Raw genomic sequence first — 12,228 nt, 5'->3', positions numbered from 1 at the left:
TTCGTGGCAGAACCTTTAAAAGAAGCTGCAGGGTTTTGCAGCTAAGACTGAGTCAGGAAGCCTCTCTTAGATGAGAGTGCTTGCTTGCTTCTAGGAAGCAGAACGGACCCAAGAAATTGCTGCCAGCAAGAAAACATGCTTTACTCTATTCTTTTCCAAGCTTTCTCAGGCTTTCTGTGGATGCAGTTATCCACGTGGGTGCCATTTGTAGAAAGAGCTTCAGGCTGCATTCCTGGTTCTTTATTAACCAATGAAAGTAGAAGGCCCACCTACATCAGATATCTATATTAAGGGAGCCATTTTAGGGTTGCCAAGAGACTTGGCACTTGAGGGGATCCCCGGTGTCCATGGAGATGTCCCCAGCTAGGTCCTTGGACAGCAGAGGAGAGAGTGTCTGAACTGGCCTTGCCCCACTAACACACGGATGATTATCTCGAATATCACCATAGAATCTTCGCCCGGTGATGGATGGAGATAGAGACAGAGATGCTCATCAGAGCAACGGACTGAGCTCCCAAGGTCCAATTGAAGAGCAGAAGGAGGGAGATGAGCAAGAAAATCTGGACCATGAGGGGTTTGTCCACCCCCAAGACAGTGTGCCTGTTCTAATGGAAACTCACCAAATCCAGCTGGACTGAAACTGAATGAGTCTGCAATAAAACTGGACTCTCTGTGGCTGACAATGGGTGTTGACTAAAGAAGCAATTGATAAAGGCACTGGGACTTGTTCCTACTGCATGTACTGGCTATTTAGGACCCTAGTCTATTTGGATGCAAAGCTTCCTAGTCCTTGGACTTCCCACAGATCAGGCTTCCTTGCTCTCTCTTAAGGAAAGAGAGGGAGGGAGGAGGGGGAGTGGGTAAGCGGGAGGGGAATGGGAGGAGGGGAGGAAGTGTAAATCTTTGAATGGAAAAAAGGTGTCAAACATGTACACATTGGAGTGCTGCTCGGTGGTAAAAAATGGTGGCTTCTTGAATTTTGTATGCATGGATGGAAATGGAGGACACTGTCCTGAGTGTGATAACCCAGACCCAGAGAGATGAATATGGTATGTACTCACTCATTGGTGGATTCTAGCCATAAACAGAGGACATTGCACCTATAGTTCAGGAGCCTGGAGAGGCTGGATAATGAGGTAAACCCAAAGAAAGACAGATATAGATCCTCCTGGAAATTGGAAGCAGACAAGACTGTCAGGCAGGGGTTGGGAGCATGGGGGTGGGGAGGGGAGAAGAGAGGGAGAGAGGGGGAGGATGGGAGAATTGGGGAGAGCTTGGGAGGGTGGACAGGGAGGAGGGGTGGATATGGGAGCAGGGAAGAAGATATCTTGATTTTGGGATCAGTTTTGGGATTGGCAGGAGACTTGGCTATGGAGAGGATTCCAGGTGTTCATGGGGATGTTCCCAGCTGGGTCCTTCGGCTGTGGAGGAGAGAGAGCCTGGACTGGCTTTCTTCTTAAAGAATTTCAGAGCCCAAGTCTCCCCCAAATGAGGGAAAGTGCAAAAAGTAATCAGAATACACACTAACAGTAAAGTTTTTAAAAGTTGATTAACCATTTAATCAAAGCAATTGGTTACAGTTGGTGCCTAGAAGCTCACATACCAGGTGTTACCGTGCTGGAGTTCATTCCTCTTGAAAAGAGAGAATCATAACTTGCAGGCATGAAGCCTGCCTTGTAGGAATGTTATCATATTCTCTTTCCCAGGTGCCTGAAAAACATTCAGTTGGGAGCTCTAAGCAGTGATGACTCAAGATGACATCCAGGTTGTGAGGACTTCCAGAGACATAAAACTGAAGTCAGTATAGGGTTAAGGTGATCAGGCATTGACAAAGTGGTGTGGAATTTGAGTGAACTGATAGGAACGGAGGTTTGTGAAAGTACGAGGATCAAATGCCATAGTGTTGGTGGGTGGGCTATAGAGATAACCAGACTAGCTTTACGATAAAATATTCAGCTTTAATAAGGGGGAAAAGGGAAGCTTACAAAGCCAGAGTTCCAGCAAAGCACAGGAAACCAGAGGAGGCAGGGAGCACACCTGCAAGTTTTAAAAGTAAATATTAGCCTAAGGGGAACACGTCCTACAAACAAGGTGATTGGTTGGGCTTCCTCTTCATCTCCCCCTTTTTTCTAAATAAGACAGAACCAAACCAATTAAAATTATATACAATAGGAACAAATAATAAATATAAAATTACAAATAACAAACAATATTAAGCAAGAAATATGTAACAAAAGTTTTACTAAACATTCTCTTTCAAGGAGTCTAAATAATGTAGAGAGTAACTCCAATTATCTAATCTTCAACTCCATCAAAGATCTGAGAAGGGAAGTAATATTACTTAAGCAACCAGGAAGTACAAACGAGAAACTTCCAAAATGTGCAATAAATGACAGAGACAACTGACTACCTGGGCAGTCTCGTTTGCAATGTTGAGTCAACCAACTTTGGCTAAGGCCTAACATAACTGACATGCCATTATCAAAGGCAAGGAACTTTTTAGAACTATCCTCCCCTGTCTTGGCAAGATAAGACAATCCTGTTTTATCTATGGATAGTCTGTATCTTTCTCATTAGTCAAAGTATGGGCTTATCTTTACCCAAAGTCCATTTTGCCCAAGAAGACAAGCTTCCAGTAGAGTGTCTGGTGCTCCATGTTCTCTCGGGAGTAGAGCGGTGTTGCCAGGAGTGATTGTATCTGGTTGGCATGGAATTCTAGGTTAAATTAAAGGCCATTTTCTACAGCTCTTTGAAGGGGTCGAAGAATATACTATCTATACTAAATATAATCTCTATGTATCTATAAAACCTGATTATCCTAAATATAAAGATGCCAAACATATATGCCTGTTGATTTATAATTCTCAATACCTATCTAACTTGAGGACTAAGAGAATAAACAACTGTACAATATATGAGGACAATGATCTCCAAATGTAAACAATGTCATTATTCTGTTCTTTATTCTGTTTCTATAAAAACTTCAAAAACCGCATTCTTCCTGGAAGAAGGAATGTAGTGAAACCTGTAACTGGGCCATTGATCATTTACATTTTGTTTAGAAATGTAAACCATCAGTTGTCCTTTCCATGGTTGGAGTAGTGTTTCTATATTGACTTGATCATCGACTTGACCTACTGAATACCTGATCTCTTTCTGTACTTGAGTTGTTCTCATGGGTACTTTTGTCACATGTACTGGAAACCAATCACCACAGCTGTTTATTTTATATTTACCCATTATCCAGCTATTGAATGTTAACTATTTATTGTATGTTTATCTCAATTTTTTATGTGTTGAAAATTTTTCACACCTACACACAAAAGAAAGAAATGGAAGAGAGGAAGGAATAAAGAAAGACAGACAGACAGACAGACAGACAGACAGACAGACAGAATTGGCAAAACTGAAGGCAAACTAGGCAACAGTTGAAAAGTGGATAGGTAAGGAGAACTTCTCATGTTGCCCTTTAATGCAGCCCTTAATTATATGACCAGGAAGAAGACACAGCATGATTCAGTTGAAATCCTGTGAGTACTGTATACTGTCTGTTCTCCAAAACTCAGCAGTCAATGTTAGTATACTTAGCAAACAAAATGTGACCTTATTTACACACTGAAGTTATATCTATTTCTTCTTTCTGCATTTCTGTTATGGTTGCTAAGCAGCTTGAAATGTGACTGTGATTTCTCTTCTACTTGTGCCTGTTTTCTACTGTTGTTATTTCAACCACAATGTCCAGAGCAGCTTGAGGAGGAAAGGGCTTGTTTGTCTTACATTTTCCTGTCACATCCCAATATTGAGGAAATCACAGCAGGAACTAAAGCAGAGGAATGCTGCTTAATGGCATGCTCCTTGTGTCTTGCTTAGCCTAGCCAGGGGTTTCAACATGCTCAGTCTGGGTGCTTCCACTTAAATTATTAATTCATAAAATACCCTTACAGGCCAGATCTGATGGAGCCTTTTCTCTGTTGAGATTCACTTTTTCCAGATGTCAGTAAATTATATCACACAAGTGAAAAATGAAATGACATATTATTGGGCAGAACCACACTTCACACCTAGTGTCCCAAGCTGTATTTTGTTCTGGAGGAATCAAAGATGAATCCAACAAAGTCACTGAAGTCAGAAAGCTGAAAATGCAGGAAGAAGTCAAGGTGGATAAATACAGTTCATTTCTGCTGCTGTGAATCACATTGACTGCCTTGTTGAGAATAAGGATTGATGTCTTCGGTCAGGCATAGGGATTTTCTTGGAAAACACTTTGAAACATAAGTATGTTTGAACTTGCAAGCATGATAGAGTACACACTGTTTAAGAATCAGAGGTCACTAAGTATCTTACAAAGGAGTGACTATCCTCATGAAGGTAGACTGATCCCCTCCAAAGTACCACTGGTGCAGCTACTAAGAAACCTTAAGGTAGAGAAAAGCCAACACTCTCAATTTTGCCTACTGCCTAAGTGATCTGAAGCCTATTCTACAACCTATACTGAGCAACATGATTTTTTTTTTCTATTGCTTATGGTAAGGTCAGGGAATTTCTTGGAATCCAAGTCACATAATGTTGGGAGGAACAATGATTGCAATCAGGTGAGAGCTTGGGTCTTAGCAGGATGTCTGTATAATTACAAAGATCATCAAAACAATGACCAATTAGCACAGTATAATTGACCTTCTTGGATGTTGATCCTGGAACTCAGCATGAAATTCCATAGCAACAGAACTCTTCCAGGGACAGTACTCAGAGAAAATAATATGGCCTTCCTGTTGAACCTTTGGAGCTGGAGCTGTGGGAACTGAGAAATATGAGCAGAAGACCCTTAAAACTTTGGTTTATGTACTTAGAGATCCCCAAAGGCCTCAGACCACAGGAAGCCTTGGCTAAAGCACAAGTCATGGATTGAAAACTGAGAGGTACAGTATGGATTGCAGATTGCCCAAGGATTCTGAGTCTCTTCCCATAACACATGAATATGAAGCTGGGAACTCACATCATGCTATGTAAGAAAATAGAATTGGGGCTTGGGGGATCTAAAACCTAGTGAATTCATGAGGTATTTTAAATTTCTTGATGGTAAAAGCAAGGAGAAGTCAACTATACTACTTCTGTTCCTGTCTTTACCAGCAGCAAGGAAAAAGATTAGAGACAATCTAATGATAGAATACAGAAAAATAATGATGAAAACCAATAAAGTCATAATATGATTCTTTTGAAAAGAGTAATCATATTGTAAATCTTTAGAAAACAAGACTCATTACTAGAACCAGAAAAGATATGGGAGACAACACTCCCAAATTTATACAATAAAATATGACATGCATAAAGAGACAAATCTCACCTGAATTCACTTGTGTGAAACTACCAGGGTTTCTCTGTGGTTTTGGAGCCTGTTTTGGAACTAGCTCTTATAGACCAGGCTGGTCTCGAACTCACAGAGATCCACCTGCCTCTGCCTCCCAAGTGCTGGGATTAAAGGCATGCACCACCACCGCCTGGCTAACTTCACTTGTATATTGTGTTTAAAGAGTTCCCTTAGAAGTTGGGGGTATCATTATGGTTACTCAAAGCTTGGGAAAGGTGATGAGAAAGGTGGATGGAAGGTGGCTATAAGTAATATATTTTGAAAGAGAAAGATGCCACAATTCATGGGTTAATGTAGGGTTAGAGGAATGGCTCCACAGTTCAGAGCACTGGCTGCTCTAGCAGATGATCCAGGTTCAATTCCTAGCACACACATGGAAACTCACCACTGTTTGTAATACTGGTCTTGGGGAACTCACTGCTCTCTTTTGGCCAGCAAAGTTACCAGGCTTGTACTTGGTAATTACTTGTAAGCAAAATACCCTTATGCATAAAAGAAATTATTTAAAAAAAGAAAAGTGTAAAAATAGTAGTTATAATGATCTATTACCCCAAATATGTGAAGGAATGTGTTTTATAAGTAGTTTAATTTAACATTTTACAACGTATTTGTATAGTGTATATATTTTATACATCACATTATATAAGATTAAAACATGCTGCTATGTATTTAAGGTATAGTCTAAAAATTTAGACAACTCAGACAAATGGAACATTTTCTATAAAAATTATCAAAGCAATAAAAAAATTCTCAAACTTAGGCCTCAGCACAAATCTGCAATATCTGCTAATCTGGGAGGCAGGAGAATTCTAACTTAAACACCTTCCCAGAATACAGAGTGAGTATAAGGCAATCTTGAATGAATCAGTTAGAGCCTTTCTCCAACCAAAAGTGGAAAATAAGGCTTGACATATAGATCAATAGGAATGTTCTTACCTAGTAACGATGAGAACTCAGCTTCAGTCCTCTCACCAAGAAAGAAAAGGGGAAAAGGTCTGTGGACATGGCTTGATGGGTCAAAGCACTTGTCAAATAAATATAGTGTCCATAACAGTGAGTTATCAAAACCCATACAAAAACCTGACTGTACTTCTCATGTCTATAACCCCAAATTTGTGTCTGCCCAGGGAGTTAGGGAATGGACACGGGAGGATCCTGAGAGGTAGTCAGCCAGGATGTTTGGGATAAGTAACAGAGGAACACAGCTAAGAGGCCACATCTCAAACCAGGAGGAAGCTAAAGATCCACATCTAAGCTTGTCCTTTGACCTCCACACATGTGTCAAGGTGCATGTAGAGTGAAATGACCAGTAAAAAAAATCCTATTATGGCCCCAAAATAAGAATTAGTGAAAGAAACCAACCTTGGCCCTGGAACCAGAGAAATCCAACCTTGCCCACTAGAACCAGTGAAAGAAGCCCATTCTAGCTTTGAACAGAGTCAATAAAAGGAAGGCACCCCGACTCTAGACACAGTGCCAGTGAAATAAACTCACCGTGACACTGAAACCATAACCAGTGAAAAAACACACCCTATCTCTGAGTCCTGATTCAGTGAAATAAACTAACCCTATTCCTGAAACCAAAACCAGTGAAAAAAAGTATACCCTAACCCTGAAACCAGAACTAAGCAAACACATCCTGAGCCAAAGAATACACTGGAATTAGAACAAAATAAGACTCTGACCAACTGAACATAAAACTAAACACTCCCATAGCAGAGAAACCATCAATAACTGAGCATAAAACCAGCTAATCACTGAGTATAAAGTCTATCCAATCTGAGCTTGTCTAAGATCAAGGAGATTGAAACCTGAACACTTCCCTTCCTGAAAATCTTCCTGGAGAAACTCTACCCTTAAGTATCCCTAGAAAAGTTTCTGTGTCTGCTTAGTTCAGAGTTTCCCTTCCACACTCTTGTAGAGTCACTCAAATTTCTGGCTTCCTCTGCTAATGAATCTTGAAATCATTTAGGTGAAGATTTTCTATTGCTGGCACAGATCAGAATCTCTGCTTGGCAGCTCCTTCAGGGGAACATAGCTGAAGAAATAACTTTTTTTCTATAACCACAGTGGATTGCTACATTTCTTCAGGGAATTCTCTTAGCAGAGAGAAGCAGAAGTAACAACTTGGGCAGTAGTTGAGAGGAAAAGGTGCTTCCGATGTGAGTCTCCATTGGGAGCAAAGTAGTGATCAGCTGTCTCGAAGAGAAGAGCAGGTTTGCCATATTTTTTGGGAGACCATCCTACACTGGATCCCAGCTGCAGTTATAGCCTGACATCCTGACAACAGGACAGCTTTTTCCATACATTTGTAGGTAAACAGGATACTTTCCCTTCACAGTTGTAGGTATAGCCTCACTTCCTAATAAATCAGGATACCTTTCTCCTCACAGCTGTAGGCATACACAGGCTATTTCCCTCCACAGCTGTTCATATTTCCTGCCTTTCTTACAAGTCAAGATACCTTTCTTCTTATAGCTGGATGTACCCAGAACACCTTCCCTTACTGCTGTAGGTACAGCATGAGTGGATGAGATGTTAAGATACTTTAGTTCCATGTCTATAACACTTGTAGGCATATCTGGACTTCCCAACAAGTTAGGATAACTTTTTCTCCAGAGTTATAACACTTTCAGGGATAACCTGATGTCCTGACAAGTTAGGACACTTTTCTTCTGGAGCTGTAACACTTGAAGTGCACACACACCAGCATTCATACACATTTAATCACACCCATGCATATGCATGTATGCATGCATGTTACACACACCCAAACTCACCCACCCAGAAGAAATAGAAATTCTGAGTAGACTTTGTTCTGATTAATTGTCCATTAGCTTGGCACAAGCTAGAGTTGTCTTGGTAGAGAAACCTAATTGAGAAAGCACCTCTATCAGCTAGACTGAAGACAATTCTGTAGGGCATTTTCTTGATTAGTGATGCATATGGAAGGGCCCAGGCCATTGTGGGTGGTTTCATTCTGGGTCTGGTGTCCCTGGGTGCTGTAAGAAATCAGATTGAACAAGCCCTGAGGAGCAAGCCAGTAAGCAGCACCCTACCATGGGACCTGCGTCAGTTCCTGCTTCGAGAACATGGAATAAGTTGTTTCTTCCCCATGTGCTTTGTTGGCATGTTGTTTCCTCAAAGCAGTTGGGAGCAAACTATCCTCAATAAACTTATCCTCAATAAAAAGGTTGAATTGGCAATAATAAAAAGCAGAAGCCCAGTTACTTTTCTGGTCAATTTACCCAGCATTTAAAGAAACAATACCAATTGCTCATAAACTGCTCAAAATATTAAAAAGAAAGATGCGAAGGAACCTTTAAAGACATCTTTATGAATTTCAAGGAACCAAAAATCTTACACACAGCTACTGAGTTCGAAAATTAGGCAGCTGCTTTGAAATGGAGCCTAGTAGCTCTTCAATACATGAACCAGAGAGAAATATCTAACAGTATTGAAAAGGAGAAGAGAAGAGTAGTTATCTTTGTGCAGAGTGGAAGCAACTGTGAGCATCTCACCACAATTTTCCAGAATTTTCTACAGACTTTTTGTAGGGGAGACTTAGCCAATCACTTTACTTGGGGGCAGGGTCCCCCAAGGATATTTTTTACTTATAAAGATTGCCTGCATGCTCCCAGCCGCCCCCTCTGCTTTCCTGTTCTCCGTGGGAACCTGTGGTTCTGTAAGTCTATTTCCCCATTAAAGCTGTATATATTTTTACAATCTGTCTGCATTCATTTACGCCATTACAACTTTTCATGGGAGAGATAATTTATAAAATAAGATTAGGACAGAAGCTAATGCAATATTTGATGATTTGCCCTTTTGCCCTCCCACTGATTAAGCTATGATAATTTTCTATAATCCAATATTTCTTTTAAAATGTTTTTTCATATCTGTTGAAAACCACCATTGAATGCCACAGAAATTTATTTAAACATTGTTTTCAAATTGCACATCAAATTTTCATTATTTTTTGTAATGTGGATTAACATGTATTGTGCTGTAAGTAAAATTTGTACATATTAATCATTGAATTAACGATATCTTTTTTCTATGTCTCTCTGTGTGTGTGTGCATATGTGCATGCATGCACGCATGTGGATGTGTGCATGTGTGAATGTATTTCATGTATTCCAGGCTGATCTCAACCTTACTTTGTGCTTGTGGAGTTTCTTTAACTTCTAATCTCTTCATCTCTGTCTCCTAAGTATGAGAATTATAGTTATGCACCACGATGTGCCCTTCATTTTTTCCTAAACTAGATTCCTAGTGATGGCAGAGAAGGATGAAAAGATCTGACATTTAAGGTCGTCTGTTCATTTCGCAATTACTGTTTAAGAAGTTTATATTGATTTATTACCCCTTCCACTTCTTTTTTTTTTTTTTTGCTTCAGCTGCTGTTTATTGACACTCAGGTGGGCACTATAGCAACAGGCCTGGAGATGCTGCACAGTAGAACGGAGGTGGAGAGTGCAGGGTGTGACCGCAGTGACAGCTGAGAAGTGCACAACGAGCAGTGGGGGAGGCCAAAGCTGTTGGGGAAGCAAGTCCGGCCTGGGGGCCAGAGGTTATTATCTACACAGGAACCTGGGCCCCACGCCCTAAGCCCCTACTCTTGCTGTCTCCTGACTCCAGGCCAGGGCTGGGAGTTCTCTGGACAACTTTCTACAGGAGCAAAGTACACAAGAGATGTTGCTGCCCCTTTGTGATAAAGCCAGAGGGTTTCCAATTCTGCATTCCTCTGTCACCCCTGGTTTGGGTAGGGCCATATGATAGACAGACAGCTGGGCTCTATTCCATGTTTCAGCAACAGTAATTTTCCGGGGTGTCCCAGCCCACCAGCGCCACACTCTGGCCCAGAGTGAGCACTACAAGCGTTACTGGCCTAATGGATGGGATGGGGGAGGGGATGGGACAGGGGCTAGAAGAGGGGCTCCAGAGGGCCATCAAGGCACAGGCACTACACGCATGGTGTTGGTGAAGCCAGAGCCAGGGCACCACCCAGTCAGCACAATGACCACATCTCCCTTCTTGAAGAAGCCTCGGGCCTTGCCAACATTCATGGCCAAATTCACACGGAGGTCTACATCCTCAGCCCAGGCGTCCTGCACTGCATCCTTACACAGCACAGGGAAGATGCCTCGGTACAAATGGGCCTGGCGAGCTGTCTGGGGATTGCGCGTCACAGCAATGATGGGCGCACGCGGGCGGTACCTGGCCACCTGGTGAGCACTCCTGCCAGACTTGGTGAGCACGATAATGGCCCCACTGCACCACTTGAAAGAGGCCTCCACAGCACCCACGGCAGCAGCTTCTGTGGGGTCGCTGGTGATAGGCGCCAGACGGCGGAGTTCCTCGAATAACTGCAGGTGGTAGATGGCAGCCTCTGCCTCACGGGCAATCAGGTGCTGCATGCGAACGGCTTCCAGAGGGTAGTCCCCTTTGGCGGTCTCTCCAGACAGCATGATGCAGTCTGCTCCATCTAGGACTGCATTGGCCACATCACTGCCCTCAGCACGGGTGGGGCGGGGCCTCTTGATCATGCTCTCCAGCATCTGTGTGGCGCAGATGACTGGCTTCCCAGCTCGGTTGCATCATCCAATCATCACCTTCTGAGCCAGGAAGACCTTCTCTGCAGGAATCTCAATGCCCAAATCGCCACGAGCCACCATGATCCCATCACTGGCCTCCAAAATCTCATCAAACCTGCGGACGCCTTCGTGGTTCTCGATTTTGCTGATGATCTTGATGTTCTTGCCCTTCTCTCCCAGGACCTTCCTAACCTCGTGCACATCAGCTGCCTTGCGGATGAAAGACGCAAACACCATGTCTACATCCTGCTCCACCCCAAACTTCAGGTCCTGGATGTCCTTTTCTGACACAGCAGGGAGGTCCACAGCGGCTCCGGGGAGGTTCACCCCCTTCTTGCTGCCCAAGGAACCACCATTCTCCACCTCTGTTATCAGGAAGTCAGTGCCTTTCTCCTTCACCTGCAGTGAAATGAGCCCATCGTCTACGTAGATCTTGCTGCCCACTTCCACCACCTTACAGATGTTCTTATAGTCCAGCCACAGGGTGTTCTCGTCACACTTTTCCATGTAGGCATTGTCCAGGGTGATCTTCAGGGTAGCTCCCTTCTTCAGCTCCACTTCTGCAGTGCCGCTCCCTTTGATGATCTCAGGCCCCTTTGTGTCCAGAGCCACGGCAACAGGCCGGTATAGAATGGGATCAGAGGCGAAGCTTTCTGTGGCTGCACGCACGTTCTTGATAGTTTCCGCATGGTACTCATGAGTTCCATGAGAGAAATTGAGACGAGCCACATTCATTCCCGACTTGATCATCTCCTTCAGCATCTCCACAGACCGGGAAGCAGGACCAATGGTACAAATGATGCCAGTGTTGCGGGCCGTGATGGGTGCGGAGTCAATGTCCAGGCGGTACATATGTTCCAAGAAGGTGTCAGCCATGGCCGCATGCAGCTGCTGGGTTTGAATGAAGGCAGTCCCTGCTTCGCTGTGTGGCTTCGGCATGGTTCCTGAGGTCCTCGGGCGTACTCCGAATCCTGCAACGATACCCAAGACGGACGACGGAAGGGTCGAGACGAGTCTCTGCTGTGCCCCCCTTCCACTTCTTAGTTAACAATAAGCACATGATCAAGAAAAGCCGATTCACTAAGTGTGTAAGGGAAGATGGTATCTTGTAAGAGACTGAATAAAAAGTAGCATAGCCACACTGCTGCCCCTAATCGTGCATGCTCAGAAGATATCTATGAGCAGTGGTATCTTCCCCTTGGGACACTGTGTGTATCAACTACAGTGGGGGAGATTCAGTCCAGCATTGCTACCAATCCCTTGGGG

General features: G+C 43.2%; 1 pseudogene; it reads right to left on the bottom strand.

Annotated features, from left to right (window-relative positions):
* Positions 1 to 9,887: 9,887 nt before the first annotated feature.
* Positions 9,888 to 11,987, bottom strand: LOC121459142 (annotated as a pseudogene).
* Between the last annotated feature and the right edge of the window lie 241 nt (positions 11,988 to 12,228).

Source organism: Microtus oregoni, unplaced genomic scaffold (genome assembly GCF_018167655.1).
Source record: "Microtus oregoni isolate MIOR12 unplaced genomic scaffold, Mior012 000018F_ref0000195, whole genome shotgun sequence".
Lineage (NCBI taxonomy): Eukaryota > Metazoa > Chordata > Mammalia > Rodentia > Cricetidae > Microtus > Microtus oregoni.
The sequence above is the reverse complement of the archived record's forward strand: the minus strand, read 5'-3'. Positions and strand labels throughout refer to the sequence as shown.